Source organism: Coregonus clupeaformis, chromosome 8, assembly GCF_020615455.1.
Source record: "Coregonus clupeaformis isolate EN_2021a chromosome 8, ASM2061545v1, whole genome shotgun sequence".
Lineage (NCBI taxonomy): Eukaryota > Metazoa > Chordata > Actinopteri > Salmoniformes > Salmonidae > Coregonus > Coregonus clupeaformis.
The window spans coordinates 65,755,780-65,781,619 of record NC_059199.1 but is presented as its reverse complement, the minus strand read 5'-3'; the positions used below and the strand labels follow the sequence as shown (position 1 = coordinate 65,781,619).

Genomic DNA, 25,840 nt, shown 5'->3' with positions numbered 1-25,840 from the left:
AAAAGGCAGTAGAAAAGCTTTTCCGCTGCCTTCCAAGGCCTTCGGTCTTCCCAACACTGATTTCTATCTGCTAAATTCCCGACTTTGGATACACCGTGAAAAAATACACAAACATATTATGTTACGACAACAATGCCTCACCATTTCCTTGACAACCCTACGTTATCTGTGACATAATGTAGCCTAACTTTAATGAGGTGTGTGTGTAAGCATGTGAGTGTGTTTGTGCATCCAGTGTATATATGAAGACCCTATGTCTATCTAATGTCCCCAAACAAATGGTGCAAGGTAGAACTCCAAACTCAGGAGATAAAGATGAACTGATCCAACTCCAGGTTCTACACTTGAGCATCATCATCATTCAAATCAAATCAAAATCAAAATCAAATGTTATTTGCCACATGCGCCGAATACAACAGGTGTAGACCTTACAGTGAAATGCTTACAAGCCCTTAACCAACAATGCAGTTTTAAGAAAATAAAAAAAGTTTTAAGTAAAAAATAGATAAGTAAAAAATTAAAATAAAAGAGCAGCAGTAAAATAAAATAACAGTAGGGAGGCTATATACAGGGGGTACCGGTACAGAGTCAATGTGCGGGGGGCACCCAATCATTCGGCTGCAGAACATTCACCAGTTAGGTTTGCAAGCTTGGTTGAAGCACTGATGAGCAGCTTCATGTAATGACAGTCAGCAATACACAATGCAAGGCCTGATACTGCATTTTGAGTTATACGACTTCTACAGCATTTCCACTCCACTAGAAGTGCCCATAGGCACTTGGCTAGGTCCCCAGTTGGCAGATTCCCTGCAAGATTAGCAACTCTGCTAGCATATGCTGCCCCCCAGCTAGAGATGGGAAATGATGCAACGAGTTGAATACGGACTCTGCTCTGGCTACTCATATATCTAGCCTGACTTTCCCAATCAAGAAAGGCAAAGCTGACTTTCTTTTTATAAACTAAAGGCATTGCAGAATATTGCTCCTGTTGTGAGCTTCACTTTGCTATTTCAGTGCCACTGTGTGGGTGAGAGTTTAGATTTTTTTCTCCCGAGCGTAGGCCTCCCCTTTTTCGAGCGCTGTGAAATTGTAATGGGTTTAGTGGTCTGTTGTGCGTGTGTGGGAGATTGAAGGTTCTGCGTTTTGACCTGAATCAGCAGATAGCTCTTTTTTTCTAGGAAAAACAGAAGAGGAGGAAAATATGTGAATTTGATTTATTTTAGTATTTTATTCATTCGCAGAAAGAAAGAAAAAAAGGGCACCCAATCAATGACATTCTTTTTATAATATGGGCAGTCATATGCTCTCCAAGGAGGGCTTATATACAGTGGGGGTTGTTGATAGTTTGTGACCTTTGAGGACCATATTACACAGTATAAAAGGGTAGTCATAGATGTCATGTACCATGGCTTGGGCATGAAATGGACCCGCATGACCCTAATTGCATCAACTCAACTGTCAGTCATGGTTGACTTCTGGCAAGCGAACTTACACGCATGTATAGGCACGCACACACACGCACACGCACACGCACACGCACACACACACACACACACACACACACACACACACACACACACACACACACACACACACACACACACACACACACACACACACACACACACACACACACACACACACACTTCCCCTTTGATAAAAGACAGAAAAACCCCAACCCCCACAATGCAGGCTTGTGACATCAGTTGTGACCCAACACAAAGCTCCCTGGCTTTGTTATCTCTCTAAACATTGAATAGAAAATAGAAGAGGAAACACACACACTAGTGTATGAATGGCAGCCCCCAAACATAGCACTAAATCAACACCATTTGCTGAGGACAATAGAGAGAGAATGGGGGTGGGGACCCAGGCCAGCCACAGGGTGAGTGTGTGTGTGTGTGTACGTGTATGACTGTATGTGTATGTGCATGTCTGTGTGTGTGTGCATTCATGTGTGTAGCAGTGTGTGTAGTGAGCGAGGGGGGGTTTACAGAACGATGAGACTCAGACAGCCCCTGCTTACTCAGCAACTCCTGTGCCAGGGCTTATTTCAATCACTCTTTTTTTAAATGGATCGCGTCGCGCCAGCCCCACTGAATAGCCCTGAGGTGCGTCAGACCCTTCACAGCTGACTGGCCTGATATATGCCTGACAGGGAAGCAGGAAGCTTGGCGTGAGACAGAAAGAGAGTGAGGGAAGGAGGGGGGAGCGGGGAGAGTAGGCCTTGAGGCCAGAGAGGGAGAGAGCTGGCAAGAATGAAAAGTCCCATGCAGAAGACGGAGGGAAAAAAGCCTGTTGTGTGTCGTGATTGTTTACAAGTCGCCCAGGTCAAAGGTCAAATCAGGGCAGCCATCTTTGTCCCTGCTGCTGCTTTGAGTGGTTGTTGTTTTTGTCATTCTGGAAGCACAACCAGATGTCACCCCAACGTCCTTTTGGTTCACTTCACCCTTCTCTGCTTTTCTTTTCCTTCCCTCTATTTTCTTTTTCTTTTCCCTTCTTTCGTTCTGTCCCCTCTTCCGTCACAGCGGGAGAACAGACAGGGTTGACCCAGATCTCCAATTGTGTATGTGGTGGCACGCAGGGATGGAGGGAGGGATGGAGGGATGAAGGGAGGAAGGGAAAGGGGGATGAGGGGGGAGAGAGGCAGAGAAAGGACTTAAAAGGACTCAGGATAGAGTGGTTTGCTTTGTGAGAAACGCTACACTCCAGAGGATTAGATTTATCTGGAACAGCCCACATGAAAAAATACTATGTATTCACTGTAGTGTTTTAGCGGACTTTACTGTAGTATTTACTGTAGTATACTATAGTATTTACAGTTAACTACAGTATAAATACTGTACTAAAAGAAAACGGTATTATATACTATAGTAATTAATGTAGTGTTTTTGCGGATTGTAGTATACTGTAGTATTTACTATAGTGTTTTTGTTTTATTATCTTTGACATAGAAGTGAAGGCTTTCTCATTGAGGAAACCTTCTGGAGAAATACAAAAAGAGTAAATTGTCCATAACCTGTAGGTAGGTAGGACTTGGGTCTGAACAGATAGTTTAGCTCTTTAGATAAGTTCTGCTCTTTTCTATAACCTGTAGGGATATATGGTCTATACTTGGCATGTAGGTTTCTCACTTATGTATATGAGGGAGGGGAATGGGAAGGGAATATCCAAATTAAATACTGTAGTATTTAATATAGTTTACAAAAAAGTATAGTGTTTTTGCAGACTAGTGTTTTGGTGGGCATTACTGTAGTATTTACTACAGTGTTTTTGTGTGGATAATACTGTGGTATTTACTATAGTATTCTACAGTATACTACAACATTCTATTGTATGTACTAGACATCATTGTGGGATACTACGGCGTGTAGTATAGTATTCTACAGTATACTACAGTTTACTACAGAATTCTATTGTAAGTGGTCAAAAGACCAATCAGTGACAAAAGATCAGACTTGGGCTGCCTGTGTAAACACAGTACTATTGTCTGAGTGAGTGAAACATAAATACATTCAAGGAGGAGGACAAGGAGGTGGCGCATATTTCAGAAATAGACCAAGCTTTGTGAAATGGCTCCGATACACAGTCAGGTCCATAATTATTGGCACCCTTGAGAAAGATGAGCAAAAAAACTGTATAAAATAAATAATACAAATACTGAGCTATATTGCATGCTCCAAAAATGGGAAAATTATATTTTTGTATAATAAATACAATTGCTCAGAGAAATAGATTTTGTTTAACAAGTAACAAAATAAAATAAAAAGATAGTGAATTATTGCCACCCCTGTTTTCAGTACTTCAGCACACCAGTGGTGTGTTCAGATGCCATGAAAATAGATATATTTGGCCATGCACACCAGTGCAGTAAAGTACCTCATACTGTACCTACGGTAAAATATGGTGGTGGATCTTTGATGTTATGGGGCTATTTTGCATCCACTTGTCCTGTGGCCCTTGTTAAGGTTAATGGCATCATGAACTTTACCAAGTACCAGGACATTTTAGCCAAAAACCTGATTGCCTCTGCCAGGAGGCTAACACAAGACAATAACCCCAAGCACTAATCAAAATCCATAAAGTAATAGTTGATTGACCACAAAATAAACATGTTGCAATGGCCATCTCAGTGTCTGTACTTAAAACCCATTGAAAACCTGTGGTTTGAATTGAAAAGGGCAGTCCATAAGGATATCAAGGTTCTGGAAAGATTCCGTAGGTTTAAGATCCCTCCCGTGTTTCCCAATCTCATAAAACATTTTAGAAAAAGGCTCAGTGTCATTATCTTGCTAGAGTATTGAAAACATGGCTGCCAATAATTTGACCCCTATCTTTTTTAGATTTTTTTGTATTACTTGTTAAACAAAATCTCTTTCTCTGAGCAATTGTAGTAGTATAAAATCATGTAATTTAGCTTTTTCTTTTGCATACAATGTATCTCAGTATTTGTATTATTTATTTTATACTGTCTTTTTTGCTCATCTTTACCTGACTGTAACTTTGCTGCAAAGTGTCTATATTTTAATACTTTCTAAGGAATGCAATCAACACGAGCCATAGTCAGGGCTCTAAACTGTGATGAGATATTTTGCTGTGCGACAAGAGTTGTATTTTTTCGTATCAGTATCAACACATGCCTCTACGACACACTTAGCGAACATTCTATCTGCGTGGTGTTTTAGGAAACGCATGTTACATCTTCGGCCATTGTAGGAAAGATGCATTGTTAAAACCTAAGCCTAAAATCCATCGCTATCAGGAAACCGAGCCCAGGTAACTTTACCAGTGTATCCAAACATTTGGGGGCACAGAAAGAAAGGAAAAGGAATAGCTTCCTCAGGAGATCAATGATCATGTCACATTCGCTTACAGACGGGACGGACCAAGGCGCAGCGTGATATGCGTACATGTTTATTTAATATCAAACACAATGACAAAATAACAAACAAAACGTGAAGTCCAAGGCAGCACAACATACCTTAACACGGAACAAGATCCCACCACCCACTAGTGCCAATAGGCTACCTAAGTATGGTCCCCAATCACAGACAATGAGCGACAGCTGCCTCTGATTGGGAACCAAACCGGCCAACATAGATCTAGACGATCTAGATCTAAACCTAGAAAATACAACATAGAACATAACCACACAGAAAATACACACCCTGACTCAACAAATACCAGTCCCCAGAGTCAGGGCGTGACAGAACCCCCCCCCCCAAAGGTGCGGACTCCGACCGCACAACATAAACATAACAGGGTAGGGGCCGGGTGGGCATTCCGCCTCGGAGGCGGATCCGGCTCAGGGCGTGACGACCACTTACTCTCCGCCTCCCTGTTGCGCCCCTGGTCTGGTCTGGACCTCGGCGCGCTGCTTCCCCTCTCCTTCCTCCCATGAAGTACCAAGCCCTGTCTGGACCCTGGTGTGGGAGACCCCGAACCTGGAGAGGGGCTGACGTCTGGACTGGAGCCGCTGACCGGAGCTGGACCAGGCACCGGTGGAGCGGACTTCACAGGCTCCGGACTGGAGCCGCTGACCGGAGCTGGACTGGGCACCGGTGGAGCGGACTGCTCTGGCTCCGGAGTGGAGCCGCTGACCGGATATGGACTGGACCCCGGTGGAGCGGACTGCTCTGGCTCCGGAGTGGAGCAGCTGACCGGATATGGACTGGACCCCGGTGGAGCGGACTGCTCTGGCTCCGGAGTGGAGCAGCTGACTGGAGCTGGATCAGGCACCGGTGGAGCGGACTGCTCTGGCTCCGGAGTGGAACCGCTGACCGGAGCTGGACTGGACCCCGGTGAAGCGGATTGCTCTGGCTCCGGAGTGGAGCCGCTGACCGGAGCTGAACTAGGCACCGGTGGAGCGGACTGCTCTGGCTCCGGAGTGGAGCAGCTGACCGGTGCCGGACCAGGCACCGGTGGAACAGGCACGGGCCGTGCCGGACTTGACACACGCACCACTGGCTTGGTGCGGGGAGCAGGAACGGACCGGACCGGGCTGGCGACGTGCACCACTGGCTTGGTGCGGGGAGCAGGAACGGGCCGTACCGGACTGGCGACGCGCACCACTGGCCTGGTGCAGGGAGCAGGAACAGGCAGGGCCGGGCTGGCGACGCGCACCACTGGCTTGGTGCGAGGGGCAGCAACAGAACGGGTCGGTCTGGCGACGCGCACCACTGGCTTGGTGCGAGGGGCAGGAACAGGCCGGACCGGGCTTGCGACGCGCACCACTGGCTTGGTGCGAGGGGCAGGAACAGGCCGGGCCGGGCTGGCGACGCGCACCACTGGCTTGGTGCGAGGGGCAGGGACAGGCCGGACCGGGCTGGCGACGCGCACCACTGGCTTGGTGCGAGGGGCAGGAACAGGCCGGGCCGGGCTGGCAACGCGCACCACTGGCTTGGTGCGAGGGGCAGGAACAGGCCGGGCCGGGCTGGCGACGCGCACCACTGGCTTGGTGCGAGGGGCAGGAACAGGCCAGGCCAGGCTGGCGACGCGCACCACTGCCTTGGTGTGAGTGGCAGGAACGGGTCGGGCCGTACTGGGAACACGCACCACTGGCTTAGTGCGGGAAGCAGGAACGGGCCGGACCGAACTGGCGACACGCACCACGTCCTTGGTGCGAGGAGCGGGACTGGGTTCCTTTATTAACCCCCGCTCCTTCTGCTGCCTAACCAGCTCCTCTCGCCGTGCCTCTACACTTTCCTTCTCCCTTTTTGCCTCCTGTAGCACCTCCCTCTGACCGAATAACTCCTGCTCCCTCTGAACCAATAGCCCTTGTAACATGGTGGCCTCCTCTCCTAACCTGCAGATCCGCCCTTTAACGGCCTCCTGCTGCCTCGTCGTCCACACCGTGTGCCCCCCCAAAACATTTTCTTGGGGTTGCCTCTCGGGTCTCCGTCGTCGGCACCGTTTCTCCTCTCCTACCTGGGCATCCTCCTTCATCGCCTTCCGGTAACGGACGGCCTCCTCCTCCGTAATTCTCCCCCAACCGAGGAGGACATCTACTAATGTAACCTCCTGTTGAATTCCCGGCGTTTGCTCCTGAACACGCTGCTTGGTCCTCGTTTGGTGGGATCTTCTGTCACGTTCGCTTACAGACGGGACGGACCAAGGCGCAGTGTGATATGCGTACATGTTTATTTAATATCAAACACAACGACAAAATAACAAACAAAACGAAACGTGAAGTCCAAGGCTACACAACACAACATACCTTAACACGGAACAAGATCCCACCACCCACTAGTGCCAATAGGCTACCTAAGTATGGTCCCCAATCAGAGACAACGAGCGAGAGCTGCCTCTGATTGGGAACCAAACCGGCCAACATAGATCTAGACGATCTAGATCTAAACCTAGAAAATACAACATAGAACATAACCACACAGAAAATACACACCCTGACTCAACAAATACCAGTCCCCAGAGTCAGGGCGTGACAGATCATCGCAATGAATGAATCACAGATCTCTTGCATGTTGTCATCATAAACCTGACGTTTTTAAAGAGACATTGTACAATTCAATGTAATGCTTCTCAGTAGGAAAATAGTGCTTTTACACAATATAGAAATCTAATATTCCACAAATGACTTTCTAATTTCAATGATAGGTATTCATAGCAACATGTTTTGTTTAATAATAAACTAATGTCTTTACAGTGTTACATATTAGTTTCTAGAGCACAACATGTGCTTCAAAAGTAGCTAGAATTCATATATGCTGTATCTCAATCAATAAAAAAAAAATTGTTTCTGGTTCTCCTAAATTTCATGTGGTGCTCCTAGCTTTTTTAAGTTGGGAGCACCAGTGCTACCAATGAAAAATGTTAATTTAGAGCCTTGGCCATAGTTCACTTCGCTCTACGGCTTATACAGTAGCAGGGGGTGAAACGTCTATTGTGGTGAGACGGATAGACTTTCTCCTGAATGTAATGAGCTTCTTCACCTCGTTGTCTTGAGGCCTATGCAAAAAAAGTCTAGCTCAAGTTCACTAACTTCTCAAAGCTCTATTCTCATCCTCCCAGACCACCTCATTCACTCTTATCTATGAACTGTTCAAGGACCAGGTTTAACTCCCTTTCACATGTTCAACCACCTCCACGCCATTGTCTGAAAAATCTATTTTATTCTTGACATTCACATTGTTCACTTGTTTTTTTCACCCCACTCTCCTCCTCTCCTCCCCCTTTTCCCCTCAATCTCAACCACCTTGTTCTGCCCTCTCCTGTCCTCTCTTCCACTCCCTTCATCCCTCTCTCTCTCTTCAATGTTTAACAATGAGGCATCTCCCATGCTGAGGTGAATTCGATCTCTCCACCCATCTATTGCCCTGTTCTTGCTGAGGCAACCGTATCTCGCTGAGAGAAGCTGACCCACAACTTCACAGGGGATCGGGTGGCGGCCATATTGAATTGGCTGAATGAGTGCGACGGTGTCCGTTTACCGTCTTCCCCAATAGGACAGGACAATGGGGGGAGACAGGCGAGAGGCCCTTGCACAGCGAGGTAGACAGACAGGGCATTGAAGGGATGGGGATGGGTCATTGTAGGGTAAAGATGTACCAGCTAACACTAGCTTAGCATAGTGTAGCGCTAACTCCAGACTGACAATGAATGTTGTGTGTTTGCGCTTGTTGTGTTGTTCACTTATATTGGGACTGCAGGCTTGATTGCTAACCCTTGTACTAACAGAGGGAATTTCAAGTAGAATAATATGGTCCCTTTTCGAATCAATATGCCTATTTGGCAGGTCGGGGCTAGGAGTGAATATGTTAGCATTGATAGCATCCACAACAGTGGGCTTCCAGGGCTTCAGCCCCGGATGTTTTTGGTCCAGTCCCGGATGTTTTCATTTTTTGTATTTTAGTCTGATAGGAGTTTTCATAACCACATGCGTTATGCAGTATATAAAAGAAACTGAAGTTAGGTTGAAAATACTGTATCCCTGAAAACAGGTTACTCTGCTTTCTGTTGACTCTGTGGAGAGTGCCTCTGGAGTGACGCGGTTCCTGCTGTGATTGGTCGAGATTTCACAACGCACTGGACCGCTCACATCCCCACCCCTACATCACCGATTAGATGTACATTTCATCCCTCAGCAAAACTCCTGTAACTCAGTCAGAGTCTGCAGCATAGCACAGAGCAAATGTGGACTTCTTCAGAAAGATAGGCAAAAAAGTGACCTGGTTGAGCGAGCTGAGCACGAGCAGGCAGCCGTGAATGAGGTGGAGAGGCCATGAACAGCCAGAAAGTCAAAGTGCAGCAGCAGCAGCAGAGTTAGCCACAGGTTTGTGCAGGTTGATGGTAGCTAACTAGCTAGCTAGTCTCCCTCGGCATAAGGGTTGGCTAATGCTAGTAAGCTAGCATTAGCACTCAGCATGCTTAAGCTATTGGGTGTCAGTCAGAGTTATTTAACAGTATATTTAGTGAATGGGCAAGCTAAGGATGTTGATATAAATCATGATATTAGGAAAAGTGTTTATTTCCAGTGAGTGGATTTGATGAGTTTCGTTTCTGTAGCTAGCTCGGCTGGCTAGCCACTTCGGTAGCTACTGGCTGGCTAGCTAGCTGAGACCGAAAATATGAGAGAACGTCTTTCTGACTGAAGCACATATCTTCTGACAGTGACACAGTGTCCCCCTGTGGACTGAACCTGAACTTTACTACAACTTGATATTTAACCCTGATTAAAATGGGCAATGTTGACGTGGTAGAACTGTCCAAATGAAATGAATCATAGAAGGCTTATAACCTATTCCATTCTACAGGTAAACATGCTAGGCTATGTAACTATTTGTAAAAAAAAACTGGTGAGATTATTTTATTGAGCTTTAATTTTTATTATCCATTTTATTAACTTAGCTACTTACTATTTCTATTGTTGTCCTGGATGGCAGTCGAGCTCCATGTCATCCAGGACCTCTATACCAGGCGGTGTCAGAGGAAGGCCCTAACAATTGTCAAAGACTCCAGCCACCCAACTCGTAGACTGTTCTCTCTGCTACCGCACAGCAAGAAGTATTGAAGCGCCAAGGCTGGGACCAAAAGGCTCCTGAACAGCTTCTACCCCCAAGCCATAAGACTGCTGAACAATTCATCAAATGGCTACCCGGACTATTTGCATTGACCCCTTTTTTTTGCACTGGATCTATGCATACTCACTGGACTCTACCCACACACTCACACATACAGTGAGCTCCAAAAGTATTGGGACAGTGACACATTTTTTGTTGTTTTGGCTCTGTACTCCAGCACTTTGGATTTGAAATGATACAATGGCTATGAGGTTAAAGTGCAGACTGTCAGTTTTAATTTGAGGGTATTTTCATCCATATCGATTGAACCGTTTAGAAATTACAGCACTTTTTGTACATAGTCCCCCCATTTTAGGGGACCGAAAGTATTGGGACAAATTCACTTATGTGTATTAAAGTAGTAAAAAGTTAAGTATTTGGTCCCATATTCATAGCACGCAATGATTACATCAAGCTTGTGACTCTACAAATTGTTTGGTTGCATTTGCTGTTTGTTTTGGTTGTGTTTCAGATTATTTTGTGCTCAACAGAAAGGAATGGTAAAACCCCCAGGACATGCTAACCTCTCACCATTACAATAACAGAGGAGGATAGCATTTTGGGGGGTGTTATGATATGTGTGTGTGTGTGTGTGTGAGAGAGAGAGAGAGGGTCTTTGGGCACTATGGGATTGATTCTTTAATCAGTTTGGCTCATTGGACAGGTCAGTCTATGTTTGAAGTTGTTGAGTGTTGATGTTTTTGGCAATACACTGTAGATATATGTGTTCCAGGGTAGAGACACCCACAGTAGCTACTGTAATTGAGTACTGGCAGTGTCTGCTGTGGCAGGTGGGAAGGTGCAAGTTACCTGAAAAATATCTAATCTCTCAATGTTCATCTCAAAGTGCACCAAATTCATGCATCCTTCTTTTTTTTCCAGGGGAGGATGCCCTCAGACTCCCCTACTGGCTTTGGGCTAAGCACCCAATGTCTTGAAATCATAAAAAAGCCCCTGATCCACAAGCTTTATATTATGGCTCTCTTGGGGAACTGGAGATGAAATATGAAGTGGGTGAATATTTTAGGTGTTCCTCCTAGTGTGTGTGTGTGTGTGTGTGTGTGTGTGTGTGTGTGTGTGTAGCACACAGGGTGTTGTGATGCATCTAGTGCGGTTGTGCATGCCTACTTCCCACCTGCTTGCAAACCTCTCGCTTACAGCTCACTGCCGCTGGCTAGCCCTTGTGGTAAACTGGGAAGCAGCTCTGCACGTAAGCCTTCCCTTGCCAGTACACAGCCTAAGACTCCTGCCGGGCCTCCTCGTGGCAACACACGGTAACTGGGCGTCCCCCCAGGCTAACTCGGCAGGGGATCTCGGAGCTGCAGTGGTCCCTAGAGGTGCGGTGCGCAGGCCTTGTGGGTAAGTCTGGGAAGACAAAGGCTAGGGTAGCTCACCCTGTGAGAAAAGCAATGTGCTGTCGGCAGGCGACAGGCGGTCCTCCGACAGACTGAAGTTCCGGCAGCCTCCTGCAGCTGTGGGGAGGTGCTGGTCGTCTTGGATTTTTTCCAAGTCCATTTTCCAACAGCGAAGGATTGATGTTGGGACAAGCGCATCGCCCACATCATTCTAAATAATTTCACCGCGCAGGTATCCACTACTGCTCTTCAGCGAGTTCCACCTAAATTTCCTGCACCATTAAAGTCTACTGGCGACGAAGTGCTTGGTAATAGGGGCAGGACTGAATGATCTGGAAGCTCCTAGCTAGGCCCCTGCATGGTAGCGGCACAGGGCTATTGGTCATCAGCAGTTGGGATTTGAGTGGCAGCTGCTCTTGGCAGATCCCTGTATGTCTGGGCAGCCCTATTTAGGAACCACATTGCTCACCCCAGCTGGGGAAAGGCCTAGAAATGGTAGCATAAACATTGCACACTCTAACTCGCATGGACTTCAGCAGTCAAAAACTAAATAAAACTAAATATGTCCCCTTATGACTTGCAACATTGAACATAAGGACTCTCTTGGACTCGGAACCATGGCGCCGACAGGCCCGAACGAAGGTCTGCACTCATTGCAACAGAGATTAAGTGATATAACTTCGACATCGCTGCTCTCAGTGAGACCACACTCCTGGGTGAAGGGTCGCTCAGGGAGGAAGGAGAGAGCTACACCTTCTTCTGGAAGTACCCAAAAATGACAAAATCTTGTTATTGGGTGACTTCAAGAGAGATTGTGAGATATGGAGTGGAGTGATAGGACTGCATGGCATTGGTCATGCCAATGCAAATGGATTGAGATTGCTAAGACTTTGTGCTGAACATCAACTCACCGACACCATGTTCCAAATGAAAAACAAAAACAAAACCTCCTGGATGCACACACGATCAAAGCAATTGCACCTCATAGACTACATGATTGTCAGGCGCTCTGATATCAGGGATGTCCTCATTACGCACGTCTTGAGAGGAGCGGAGTGCTGGACAGATCATCGGATGATCTTAAACAAGCTCAGAATAAAGGTTCGCCCAGCTATTCACCTCAAGAAGTCCACCAAGAAAAGCCTGCACTGTGCTCGACTTCAGGAAACAGGCATGTAACAACCTACACTCTTGGAAAAAAGGGTTCCAAAAGGGTTATTCGGCTGTCCCCATAGGAGAACCCTTTTGGGTTCCATGTAGAACCCTCTGTGGAAAGGTTTTTACATGGAACCTAAAAGGGTTCAACCTGGAACCAAAAGGATTCTTCAAAGGTTTTTCCTATGGGGACAGCCGAAGAACCCTTTTTGGTTCTAGATTGCAAAAAATAAAATCTATGAGTGTACGTCGCTCTCTAGCAGAAAAAATTGAGAATCAAATCAAAATCAAATTTGAATTGTCACATGCTTCTTAAACAACAGATGTAGACTAACAGTGGAACGCTTACTTCCGGGCCCTTCCATACAATGCAGAATACAACAAAATAATAATAGAAAACTAATAGTAAAATGAGGAATAAATACACAATGAGCAATGCTAGCTTGGCTGTATACACGGGGTACCAGTACCGAGTCGTGTGTTTTTATTTTCAGGCGTTAACAGCCCTTCTATGTTTGATAAAAAAAATTTTTAAGAAACATGTTCTCGTAAAGATGAGTTGGAGGAGGAAATGCAGAGGAAGCTACAGGAATTGATGATTTGTCTAATGAAGTCACTTAAATAGTTCCAAATACTATTTGAACTCTTCCAGGCTTGTTTTGAGAGTCTGTATGGTACAGATCCATAATCAAGCCTATCCCCAAATCCCATTGAACTATAGAGGGATAAGTCTCATTAGCAATGTATGTAAATTGTATTCTTGCATTCTAAATACCAGGCTCTCCCACTATCTAGACCTGTTTGGTTAGCTTGCTGATGAACAGAATGGCTTTAGGAAAGCCAGAGCGTGTATACACCATATACACTATATATACAAAAGTATGTGGACACCCCTTCAAATTAGTGGTTTCGGCTATTTCAGCCATACCCTTTGCTGACAGGTGTATAAAATCGAGCACACAACCATGCAATCTCCATATACAAACATTGGCAGTAGAATGGCCTTACTGAAGAACTCAGTGACTTTCAACTTAGCACCGTCATAGGACACCACCTTTCCAACAAGTCAGTTCGTAAAATGTCTGCCCTGCTAGAGCTGCCCCGGTCAACTGTAAGTGCTGTTATTGTGAAGTGAAAACCTCTAGGAGCAACAACAGCTCAGCCGCGAAGTGGTAGGCCACACAAGCTCACAGAATGGGACCGCCGAGTGCTGAAGTGCGTAGAGCATAAAAATCGTCTGTCCTCTGTTGCAAAACTCACTACCGAGTTCCAAACTGCCTCTGGAATCAACACAAGAACCGTTCGTCGGGAGCTTTAAAAAATGGGTTTCCATGACCGAGCAGCCACACACAAGCCTAAGATCACCATGCGCAATGCCAACTGTCGGTTGGAGTGGTGTAAAGAATCTGGAGCAGTGGAAACACGTTCTCTGGAGAGATGAATTACACTTTGGAATCTGGGTTTGGCGGATGCCAGGAGAACGCTACCTGCCCGAATGCATAGTGACAACTGTAAAGTTTGGTGGAGGAGGAATAATGGTCTGGATCTGTTTTTCATGGTTCGGGCTAGGCCCCTTAGTTCCAGTGAAGGGAAATCTTAACGCTACGGCATACAATTACATTCTAGACGATTCTGTGCTTCCAACTTTGTGGCAACAGTTTGGGGAAGGCCCTTTCCTGTTTCAGCATGACAATGCCCCCATGCAGAAAGCGAAGTCCATACAGAAATGCTTTGTAGAGATCGATGTGGAAGAACTTGACTGGCCTGCTAGAGCCCTGACCTCAACTCCATCGAACACCTTTGGGATGAATTGGAACGCCAGGCCTAATCGCCCAACATCAGTGCCCGACCTCACTAATGCTCTTGTGGCTGAATGGAAGCAAGTCCCCGCAGCAATGTTCCAACATCTAGTGGAAAGCCTTCCCAGAAGAGTGGAGGCTGTTATAGCAGCAAAGGGGGGACCAACTCTATATTAATGCCCATGATTTTGGAATGAGATGTTCAATGAGAAGGTGTCCACATACTTTTGGTCATGTAGTTTATCACACGAAATGGGTGATGGACATCCACAAATTAATACAAACCATATACGAAACGTAACATATCATACTAAGTGTAGTGTCTCGGATTTACTTACAGAATCATACAAAATGCTCTGAGACCAGGTCAGTGTGTCACAACAGCCGTGCACAAGGACATGGAAACAGAGTGTGGGGTGACCCTGGACTTCAGATTGGACGGGAATCTCTTCAACATTAGGAGGCTCCAAGCTGCCACAAAGCTCCAATTTGAACGCATACTTGAGCTCCAGTACACCGATGACATAGCAGAAGGGGGCTGTCTGTTAACATCCCAAACACAGAGGTCCTATGTCAGTGGTCAACTGAAACAGCCGCGTTCTCCATCTCAGACTCATCACTTACCATTGTACCAAACTTTAAATATCTTGGGCGCATCCTCTCGGAAGACTGCAACATCGACCAGAATATCCAGAATCGGGTCAAACAGACCTCATCCTCCTTTGGACGGCTAAGGAAGAGGGTTTTTAACAACAGCAACCTACACCTACACACTAAAGTTGCAGTCCACCAGGCAGTGTACTACACTCCTTTATGGATGTGAAACATGGACAGTCTACAGCCGACACTTAAAACCACTGGAGTCCTTTCACATAAAATGCCTCCAACGCATTTTGAAAGTGACCTGGCAGGACCCCGTGTTCCGCACTCAGATATCCTACAGACACAACCAACTGCAGGAGCATTGAGGCATCCATCACCCGCCGGCTTAGATGGCTTGGCCGTGCCATCCGTATGGCAGAGAATCGACTGCCACGGAAGATGCTGCACGGACAGCTACAACTGGGCCGTTGCTCTGCAGGTGGGTAGAAAATGCGGCTAAAGGACCAACTGAAGACGTCACTAAAGAAGTGTGGGATAAACCCTGCCTCCTTCGACACTGTTGCTGCGGACCGTTCCACCTGGCGCGACCTCTGCCATCAAGGAGTGCGGATGTCCGAGAAAAAAATACATTTGCCCCTGCCTGCACCGGCCTCAACGGGACAGGCCTTTGTGTGCTCTGTCTGTGGCAAACAGTGTGCATCCCGAATCGGATTATGCAGTCATCAGCAAACACACAAGGAGTAGAGGAAGTCATCATTGGATACGATGGACTACCTTAAGCAAGTAAGTAAGTGTGTGTGTGTGTTTACTTTTCATTTAAACCGTGTCTCAACCGGCTGAATAGAGGCAGATATTTCCTAGTTTCCCACACACACAGACACACAAACACACATACATAGAAGCATGTGCACGCAAACTAACACATGCACACACACACGAATACATATGCACACACACACAAGTCTTTGTGAGGAAACAAGTCAGAATTTCACACCCACGGCTCAGACAGCTCGTCAGCCCTAGAACTGTGCCACTGTTCCTCCTCCAGTCCAGACACAGCTAATGGATGAAAATATGAGCCTGTATAACACACACACACACACACACTTGCAATGACATACACACATGCACACACAGACACAATCCCTTCCCCGAAACACCGCCCCCCCCTACCCACACACAGTACTATAGTATATAACATATTCATGTGTAGAGTGTCCATATATAATGCATGTGTTGTGTATGGACAGTGTTAGGCCATGTGTGTGCAGTGTGCTCCGGGTGCACTGTACTGTAAAGGTGTGTGTGTGTGTGTGTGTGTGTGTGTGTGTGTGTGTGTGTGTGTGTGTGTGTGTGTGTGTGTGTGTGTGTGTGTGTGTGTGTGTGTGTGTGTGTGTGTGTGTGTGTGCACTGTACTGTATTGAGATGGGATTGCTCAGCAGACTGAATGGAAATGTGCCGGAGGGGCATGTAGTGCTGGAGCAGATGGGCGGTCCAGCGTGGTGCACCCGCACGCCTGTGTGTGTCTGTGTGTTTGTGTATGCGTGTGTGTGTGTGTGTATATGTGTTTGTGTGTATGTGTGTGTGTGTTTCTGTCCCACCTAGCATGCTCTGTAAGGCAGCCTGACATGATGTCTCTCTTGTTATCATGTGACCCGCTAGTGTGTGTGTGTGTGTGTGTGTGTGTGTTTGTGTGTGTGTGTGTGTCATTCTATCCCACAGAGCATGCTGAGTGAGGCAGCCTGACATGATGCGGTTGCCAGAAAGGTCTCTGTTTTGCCATATGACCAGCTAGAATCATGTGTATGTGAGTGTGTGTGTGTTTGGCCTGTACTGTACATAGGCATGTTTAAATTTATCCCGATGATGGCTCACCACTCATCATACTGAGCGACTTCAACCTCCCGACACCTGACTTCAATTCATTTCTTTCCAACTCTTTCTTTTCCCTCCTTGCCTCTTTTGACCTCACCCTTTCCCAGTCCCCTCCCACTCACAAGGCAGGCAATACGCTTGACCTCATCTTTACTAGATGCTGTTCGCCTACTGATCTCACTGCAACCACCCTCCAGGTCTCTGATCACTACTTTGTTTCTTATTCTCTCCCTCTCTCCTCCAACCCTACCCACTCAGCCCCTACCCAGATGGTCATGCCCCGCCACAATCTTCGCTCTCTCTTCCACTACTCTCTCCTCTTCTATCCTACCATCTCTTCCTTCCACTAAATCCTTCTCTCTCCTGTCTCCTGACTGCCTCTTCGAACCTACTCTCCTACCTTTTCGCCTCCTTTGACTCCCACTGTCCCATTTCCTCCCAGTCGGCTCGACCCTCCCCTCCTCCTCCGTGGCTGAGTGACTCACTGCATGCTCACAGAACAGGGCTGTGGGCAGCTGAGCAAAAATTTAGCAAAACTAAACTTCTGGAGGCCCTATCATCCTTCCACTCCCTCCTCTCTACCTTTTCTTATTCTGTATCTGCTGCTAAAGCCTCTTTCTATCACTCTAAATTCCAAGCCTCTGCCTCCAACCCTGGGAAACTCTTTTCCACCTTCTCCTCCCTCCTTAATCCTCCACCTCCACCTCCTCCCCCTCCCTCCTCTCTCTCTGCAGACAACTTTGTCAACCACTTTGAAAAAAAGGTTGACGACATCCGCTTCTCATTCACTCAGCCTACTGAGTCCACTGGTTCCATGCACACGGAACTAACCTACACCTTGAGCTCTTTCTCCCATCTCTCTTCAGATTAAATCTTGCGACTAGTGATGTCCTGCCACCCGACAAACCTGCCCACTCGACCCCACCCCCTCTTCCCTTCTCCAGACTATCTCTGGAGACCTTCTCCCATTCCTCACTTCCCTCATCAACATCCCTGATCACTGGCTGTGTCCCCTTTGACTTCAAGATGGCCAGAGTCACTCCCCTCCTCAAGAAACCAACACTCTGATGTCAAAAATGACAGACCGCTATGCCTTCTTTCTTTTCTTTCCAAAGCACATGAGCGCGCTGTCTCTGACCAACTCTCTCGTTATCTCTCTTAGAACGATTTTCTTGACCCTAACCAATCCGGCTTCAAGACAGGTAATTGAACTGAGACTGCTCTCCTCTGTGTCTCAGAGGCTCTCCGCTCTGCAAAGGCTGACTCTCTCTCCTCTGTTCTTATCCTCCTAGATCTATCCGCTGCCTTTGAACCATCAGATCCTTCTCTCCACCCTCTCTGGGCTGGGCGTCTCAGGCTCTGCACACTGCTGAATCGCATCCTACCTGGCAGGTCGCTCAGGGTTAATGCATTTGAATTCAATCACTTTTTGACAGCACCCCTTTTGATTTGAAAGAAACCTTCCATACATATTTGCCCATTGTAGAAGTGCTCAGAAAGTGACTTTTGGAATGCCAAAACATTTAAGAGATAAAGGTGCTCAAAGTTGACCAATTTTGCATACCCCACCATACCATGAGACATCCATGTCTTCATCACTGGAAAAAATGAATGGTTGAGATTGATATAATGTAAAAGCTTACAAACAGGATTTTCTAACTATTTTCTAAATTCTGAAAAATAAATACTAATTATGAATATTTTTTCATCTTAAACGTCAATGATCGAATAACGCGTCAACTCAGATTTTTTTCATATTCGCATGTGTTGTATCTTAGATCATCTGAGGTTTTTATGTTGTGCCTGTCATCGGTTGAGATACAACTTGCTCTTGAATACAAGGTGGGTGTCATGTTTTGGCTGATAAATGTACTAAAATGGGAATAACATTTAAATGTCAACTTTCAAATGGTACCACAATGATTGGATGTCCACACATCAGAGAATGTTGACTTGAATGGGAATATCTGTTGATTTAAATTATACTGTCAATCCTCCATAGGAAACCTATTGAAATCATAGAAATATAGATCATAGAATAGACATGACCATTTAAGTTGACATTCGATGGTGGGTGGACCGGCGGCCATATTTGTGGTAGTAATTAGAAGATAAAATGTCAATTCAATTAAAATGTCAATGATGTACCAGCTAAATTGACGTAGTCTGAAGGGATAGGTCCATTCTATGGGCCCTGGTCAAAAGTAGTGCATTATAAATGGAATATGAAGCCTTTTAGGACACACTCAGCCATGAGGTCAAGGCATGAACACTCACAATACAGTGCATCAAGCACACATGTGCACATGTACTGTAAAGTGCCTTATGGAAATGCTATGCTCCTGTGATGCTTGCACACACATTTCCGTGGCTCTCAGATACACACATACGCATGCACACACACACACACACACACACACACACACACACACACACACACACACACACACACACACACACACACACACACACACACACACACACACACACACACACACACACACACACACACACACACACACACACACACACACACACACAAACAAACAGCCAGGAGGGCAAGGCATGAAATTAATCATTATTCATGAAGCTGACTCAGCTGACTCAAACACACCACCATGCCACACTAACAGCTAGTGATGCCCATTTATCAACACAGTGCCTCTATAATACACACACTCACACACACACACTCTCACACAAATATACAGTAAAGTACACAAATGAACGCACCCACATACAGTACACATACTCACATAGTATTACACAGTACACACACTCACTCATGACTCACACACACATATACAATACGCACTCACACTTGAACGCATGCACATTCGTCTCTCACATATACAGTGCACAGATTCACACGAGAATGCACATGCATACAGTACACATTTACACGTGACAGACGAATAGTCATACACTCGCATACAAGCACACATATATACACACACACAGCCCCCAGACAGCTGCTGTTGATGTGTCTTGTGCTTTTTCCCCTGTGTCCTCCTAACCTCCTCTTCACCCTGTTACAAACTGGGCTACAAAATAATCCTCCCTCCCCCCCTCTTTTCTCTCTACCACCTCTCCTTCTCCTCCCACCCTCCTCACTCTCTCCCATGGTCCATGGGCGGCAAAATCATCCTCCCTCCCCGTCCTCTCTCTTTCTCTCTCTCTCTCTGTCTCTCTCTCTGTCTCTCTCTCTCTCTCTCTCTCTCTCTCTCTCTCTCTCTCTCTCTCTCTCTCTCTCGTCTCTCTCTCTCTTCTCTCTCCTCTCACTCTCGCTCTCTCTCTCTCTCTCTCTCTCTCTCTCTCTCTCTCTCTCTCTCTCTCTCCTCTCTCCATTCCATCCACACAGTGAGGTGGTGGCGAGAGCTTCAGTATGCAAGACTACTTGCTCTCGACACCACCCCCATTCACTTACATGTACCTCATAAATATTCAATGGGGAAAACAGAAGAGCAGTATTGCTGATCGGGCCCATGTGTCCGTCAATGACACACCATGGCCAGACATACACCTATTTAATGAGATCTTTGGTGGCCTCCCACACAGACACACACACACACACACACACACACACACACACACACACACACACACACACACACACACACACACACACACACACACACACACAAACAAACAGCCAGGAGGGCAAGGCATGAAATTAATCATTATTCATGAAGCTGACTCAGCTGACTCAAACACACCACCATGCCACACTAACAGCTAGTGATGCCCATTTATCAACACAGTGCCTCTATAATACACACACTCACACACACACACTCTCGCACAAATATACAGTAAAGTACACAAATGAACGCACCCACATACAGTACACATACTCACATAGTATTACACAGTACACACACTCACTCATGACTCACACACACATATACAATACGCACTCACACTTGAACGCATGCACATTCGTCTCTCACATATACAGTGCACAGATTCACACGAGAATGCACATGCATACAGTACACATTTACACGTGACAGACGAATAGTCATACACTCGCATACAAGCACACATATATACACACACACAGCCCCCAGACAGCTGCTGTTGATGTGTCTCGTGCTTTTTCCCCTGTGTCGTCCTAACCTCCTCTTCACCCTGTTACAAACTGGGCTACAAAATAATCCTCCCTCCCCCCCTCTTTTCTCTCTACCACCTCTCCTTCTCCTCCCACCCTCCTCACTCTCTCCCATGGTCCATGGGCGGCAAAATCATCCTCCCTCCCCGTCCTCTCTCTTTCTCTCTCTCTCTCTGTCTCTCTCTCTGTCTCTCTCTCTCTCTCTCTCTCTCTCTCTCTCTCTCTCTCTCTCTCTCTCTCTCTCTCTCTTGTCTCTCTCTCTCTTCTCTCTCCTCTCTCTCTCTCGCTCTCTCTCTCTCTCTCTCTCTCTCTCTCTCTCTCTCTCTCTCTCTCTCTCTCTCCTCTCTCCATTCCATCCACACAGTGAGGTGGTGGCGAGAGCTTCAGTATGCAAGACTACTTGCTCTCGACACCACCCCCATTCACTTACATGTACCTCATAAATATTCAATGGGGAAAACAGAAGAGCAGTATTGCTGATCGGGCCCATGTGTCCGTCAATGACACACCATGGCCAGACATACACCTATTTAATGAGATCTTTGGTGGCCTCTCACACAGACACACACAGACACACACACACACACACACAAACACCCCCCCAGCTGAAACATGGAAACCCTTTAATCAAAGCATCAGCATCAGACCCTAGTTACCAAGATAACCTCTTTCCTGGTTAACCCTATGGTCCCTGGTTGAAAGTAGTGCACTATATAGGGAATAGGGTGCTATTTGGGACACAACCATTGGGGTTCTCTGGTTTTCTACTCTGATATTTATCAGATTTTAAAATACGGCCAAGTCTATATTTGGGAATCAACCACTGTCACACCCTATTGGTTTCCATCATGTCACAGCCTGTGGTCTATTGGTCGACACACCCAGAGGCTCCACCCTCCTGTAATAGCCTGGTTATGGCCCAGTATACCAAGGGGACGTAAATACTCTAGGTCATATGTTCAAGAGCCAGCATGTTTATGTGAAAAGTTAGTGGCCGACTATATATCATTTTTTACAGTAAGAGTATACTGCGTCGCCTTCGAGTTTTGCCTATTCACAAGTTTTGAATTTGAGTGCACTGAGTGCATGGTTTGTGTTTGTGTGTTAAATAAAATCAAAATTTCTCTTTTGTGCAAATATATGAGTAAGTGTCCGTGTATAGTTTCTCTATAGAGAACATGGTACATATTTGCATGCATATTCTTTTCTGCACCAGCTCTTGTCGACTGGTCCAAAGACTGACTCAGACATTCTGTACAGTGTGTGTGTGTGGTGTGTGTGTGTGTGGGGGTGAGGGTGTGTACCTGCCTGTCTGTGTGCTGGTCTGCCTGTGTGCATGCATGTCTGTGTTTGTGTGTGTGTTTGTGTGTGTGTCTGTCTTGCGTGTGTGTGTGAAGGCCAAATCAAACAAAACGCGAACAAGCATTGCTTCGCGTAGACGCAAGAAAAATATACTTGCTTTCTAATTTGAGGTGCATGGCGCTTTTGACGGCGTTGACGCTCGCGGCCCGTCTGTTTTCTGTCATTCACTACCATTCTAATTCCAGTGTGTACACGCTCGTTCACTCGTTCGCGTTTCGTTTGATTTGGCCTTGAGGCTACAGAAACCTGTCCACACAGCAACCCTACAGCTTGGATGGGCCATCTGGGTTGTCAATAGGACCCTTAGCAACAACCCTCACCACCCCCCAAATCCCTCCATCACCATCCTCAACCCACCTTTACTGCACTGCCCCGGCTCCCTACGGCTGACACCAGGAGACAGGATTACAAAGATTGGACTCAGCAGGGGAAGGTGTGTGTGTGTGTGTGTGTGTGTGTGTGCGCGCGTGTGTGTGCGTGTGTGTGCGTGTGTGTGTGTGTGTGTGTGTGTGTGTGTGTGTGTGTGTGTGCGCGCGTGTGTGTGTGTGCGTGTGTGTGTGTGTGTGCGCGCTGGCCCATTTCTCCAGGATACACACCATGAATGACGGAGTAGGTAAGTTGGCCCTAACCACTGATTCAGGATCAGCCAAAGATTATCTGATCCTAGATCTGTTGTTATAAGGGCAATCCCTTCCTCCAGCATGAATAACAGAGCAGGTCATCCCAGTCATCCAAAACAGACAGGTGGTAGCCTGATAGATGTTTGGGCTGGGAGACAGTAATATCCTCTTTATAACCCCCCTCTCTTTCTCTCTCTCGCTCTCTCTTTCATTCGCTCTGTGACATCTAACAATATTATCCCCTACTATTTCTCTCTGTCTCTCTCTCTCTATCTTTCACTGGGTTTTAGGGAAACAATATCCTGTCAATGTCCTTTCTCTTTCTCGCACTCGCTCCAATAACACCTCCTAAACTCTATCTTTACCGTATTTTCTTTCTCCCAAAATGCATTTTGAGGTTGTATAATTCCATATGGACCTTGTCTCTTCCTTGTCTGACTCCCTTTCCCCATTCCTATCTCTCTTGTCCTATTTATGTTGATGTTTTCCCCTTTCCCCGCTCTCTCGCTCGTCCGGTTCATGTTCCATCTCTCCCCCTTCTCTCCCTTTCTCCTGTCAGCCCAATGTTTGGATACTTCAGCCCTGTGATGAAATGCCTCTTCTCTCTCTCTCTCTTCTCCTCTTTCTCCCCTCCGTCTTTCAGGATCAGGAGTTTTCTATCCTCCCCATCAAAGGGTGGGGTCCAGTCCAGACACACACATCCACTTGGCAGAGTCATCCCCCAGAGCGCCATGTTCTGTAGTGTTGCATAATGTTCTGTAGTGTTCTGTACCCCCCTATGAGTTGAAGTTCCTCCACTCGACTCCACAGATGCTCAATCAGGCCAAGCTGTCCGGGCGTTATTCCCGTCTCAACCCTCTGATTTATATGACTGCAGTATTTCGAGATGGGCCTGATGGTAGCAACATGTAGATGTTTTTTGTTTTCATAACTACTGTTGTACTGCATGTACTGTACTGTCTATGGGGTTTCTTTGGGGATAAATGTGTGATTACTAAATGAAACTAAACCAAAGTTGTTGTTTTTGACATACAGCACATATTGAGCACCCATAGTCAGTGAAAGTAAACCGGAGAATGTCACTAGCATTCATACACGTACAGTTTTCACACTTAGTCAAAAAAAGGTCAAGAATGGTATCGAGACGCTGATTAGCTTTCAATGTACACTAGCTACCCCCTTTAGTGCGTCCGCTATATCGGTCTCAACAGAAACGAGCCACGGTGTTTAATCACTTCCTCCTCTGTGTTTGGGTTCTAGTTGCGACGAGTATGTGTGTGTGTGCGCGCACGCGTGTGAGTGTCTGTGTGTGTGTGAGGCCCCAGCCTTGTGATAAACGTCAGAGGGGCCCGGGGGGCCTCTCCTCCGTGAGGCTACACCCCTCAGTGGTCTCTCTGATGTTACTGATACTCTCCCCCTGTCCTTCATACACCACTGCCTCCCTCACCCCACCACCACCCACCCTTTGAACTCTTACAGAAAAATAGAGAAATACTCACAGGCACACACACACTATCCTGTGGGAACAGCTGTGACCTATCATCTCAACAGGGCCCGCCCCCCCCCCTCGAAACCTTAATGGATATACCACTCCAAGGCCTCTCAAGTGTTTGGCTGGACTGGTGAGAGTATTCCTGGGTGACTGGAATTCATTGTACCCCCCCAACTCCACATCCCTGCCCACTCCCCTTACCTCCCATACTCCATCCCAAGCCCCGAGGGCCAAGGGGGGATGTGGGGTGGAATGGGGGCAAGGAGGAGGAGGAGGGTGGTGGCATGGCAGAGACAGAGAGAGAGAGAGAGAGAGAGAGAGAGAGAGAGAGAGAGAGAGAGAGAGAGAGAGAGAGAGAGAGAGAGAGAGAGAGAGAGAGAGAGAGAGAGAGAGAGAGAGAGAGAGAGAGAAAAGGAGACTCCTGCAGCATAGCACCCGTTTCAAAATAGCTCATAGCAAATCTACCCTCTTTCCAACCTCTCTCCCCCTTTTCCCTCCCGTCTTCCCCCAGCAGTAATGGAAACCACCACTTAACCAGGCCTTGGGACAAACTGGGGCGTTATTGTTGACGAGCGGAGTGACTGAAGGGAAAAAAGGACACAAGAGGGGGCCTGTATCATGTCTGCATTTTGAAGGGGGGATGGATGGAGGGAGGAGGAGGGTGGAGCGCAGCCAGGAATAGAGGAATGCAAATGATGAGAAGTCCATATGTTCACTGCCCGCCGCCGCGCTGGTGAACTGTTGACTCTGTCGAAAAACCAAATAGCAACACCGGAGAGGGAGAAGGAGGTTTCTTTAAGGGAACCTGAGGCGTGTGTTGGAGAACTGTGCACGTGCATCGATTTCTTTCTACCACTCAAAACCTCAACTTTGATTTAGTGTACTGTTTGTTTACTGCTTGTTTACTTTGGTAACAAGCATTATCTATTATCATCACCCAGTATCATCCTTAAAAAATGCATGAAAGAGCATGAAAATATAAAAACGTAGCGCAATTCAAGAATATTGATAGTAGTTCATCAAACAACACAAACAGAGGGAAAACAGTGGCAGAAACCGTGAACGCAAAAAAGGCAGAAACAGAAATAGACAGAGGAAGAAAAGAGAGAGAGGGAGAGGAGAGGGAAAGAAAAACAAGGGGGTCTCCTGGGGGTCCTGCTCCCGGCAAACATGCCACTGTTGATGAGTGGGAAGTGGATGAGAGTGAGAGATAAAGGGAGAGAGGGAGAGGGAGAAAGAGAGAGGGAAAGAGAGACAGTACTGTTGACGAGCTGGAGGATGTGGGAGGACGTCTTCCCGAGAAACAACGGCACGTAACTATGGCTGCCAAAGAAAATAAAACAGCTAGAGACTGACAAGACTGAGAAAGAGAAAGAGAGAGAGGGAGGACTG

General features: G+C 46.7%; 1 long non-coding RNA gene across 1 annotated transcript; it reads left to right on the top strand.

The window, feature by feature from the left end:
- Nucleotides 1-15,407: 15,407 nt before the first annotated feature.
- LOC121573063 lies at nucleotides 15,408-23,965 on the top strand. Its single transcript, XR_006001956.2, has 2 exons — nucleotides 15,408-15,771; nucleotides 23,600-23,965. It is a non-coding gene; the product is annotated as an uncharacterized LOC121573063 (long non-coding RNA).
- Nucleotides 23,966-25,840: the final 1,875 nt, after the last annotated feature.